Here is a 1,668-nt window from a genome sequence, read left to right on the forward strand (position 1 = left end):
GAAGGTTGGCTTAGAAAAGCTTTGTACTTGATTTTAAGAAAATGATTGTGTTGTAATGCTCTTCTGCACTTAAGTGAAAATCTGGGCCTTGAATCTGCCAAATTACCACCTTCCCATGCCACAGCAAGAAATGAACACCAAGTTTAAAAATGGAATTTTTTCTTAGGTTTAAGGTATTTTATTTAAAAAGATCTGGCACTTATATACATAAACTAGTAAGAACTGAAAACATCACACCTTTACTTCATTTTTTTAAGCTTGACTTTCTAGTAAATATCTAGTTTCGTTGATTTTGGCTGCTGTGCAAGGAGATCCTCCCTCATCCAGTTGACTTAAAAGCATAATCCGTCAATGAGCATCTCATATTTTTTTTTCTTTATTGGCAGCAAGGCTTGTGGCTAGCATTAATACTATTTCTCATTTAGTCTTTTAGGGTTCAAATCCATCTCTATAATAACCACCACTGAGGACAGATTTTGGTGGGCTTTGAAAAACTTGTTTTACTTGAGGCTCCATGTGTTTCATGGCTTGCAAAATGTAACACCCTGCAAATCCTGGAGAAACAATGGTCATTCTGGATGGTAACACCGTACTGGCCATGGCTGTGGCTCAGTTCCTCAGCCTCCTCTGAGAGAATGGTCCAGCCCAGCCCAAAGGTGGCAGCCACCGATGGTCATAACTCTAGCACACAGCCATGTGGCCACCACCAACAGTCACCAAAACAAAAATGCAATTTTAAATAGTAGTACCATCAAAATTAAATGGTTGTTTTGAACGTGTACTTAAATGAATGGAATCATTACTAGATTATAACAGCAGTGTTAAAAAAAAAAATACCTCCTCCTATTCTGTCAGTTGCCTTTTGGTTTTGTTGACTGTTTCCAAAACCACAGTGAGATACCTCCTCACATCAGTCAGAATGGTTAAAATTAAGAAGTCAGGAAATAGCAGATGTTGGCGAGGATATGAGGAAAAGGCAACCTGCCTACGCTGTTGTTGGGAAGGCAAGCTGGTGTAGCCACTCTGGAAAACAGTATGGAGGTTTTATAACTAAAGAGGCAAAGAATCTATACTCAGAAAATTTTAAAGTACTCATTAAAGATATTGAGGAGGACACAGAAGATGGAAAAATGTTCCATGCTCATGAATTGGAAGAACAAAGATTGTGAAAATGTCTATGCTACCTAGAGCAATCTACACGTTCAATACAATCTCTATCAAAATCCCATCCATTATTTTCAAAATGGAACAAGTAATCCTAAAATGTATATGGAACCAGAAAAGACCTTGAATAGCCAGAGGAATATTAAAAAAGAAAGCCAAATTTGGTGGCATCACAATTCCAGACCTCAAGCTTTATTATAAAGCTGTCATCATCTGGAGCACCTGGGTGGCTCAGTGGGTTAAGGCCTCTGCCTTCCACTCAGGTCATGATCTTGGGATCCTGGGATCAAGCCCTTTATTGTGCTGTCTGCTCAGTGGGGATCCTGCTTCCCCTTCTCTCTCTCTCTGCCTACCACTCTGCCTACTTGTGATCTCTGTCTGTCATACAAATAAAATCTTAAAAAAAAAAAAAAAAGCTGTCATCATCAAGACAGTGTGGTACTGGCCCAAAAACAGACACATAGATTAATGGAATGGAATAGAGAGCCCAGAAATAGACCCTCA

General features: G+C 39.1%; 1 pseudogene; it reads right to left on the reverse strand.

Moving 5' to 3' along the window:
• Positions 1-252: 252 nt before the first annotated feature.
• Positions 253-600, reverse strand: LOC132010287 (mitochondrial import inner membrane translocase subunit TIM14-like; annotated as a pseudogene).
• Positions 601-1,668: the final 1,068 nt, after the last annotated feature.

The sequence above is a fragment of the Mustela nigripes genome, chromosome 2, assembly GCF_022355385.1.
Source record: "Mustela nigripes isolate SB6536 chromosome 2, MUSNIG.SB6536, whole genome shotgun sequence".
NCBI lineage: Eukaryota > Metazoa > Chordata > Mammalia > Carnivora > Mustelidae > Mustela > Mustela nigripes.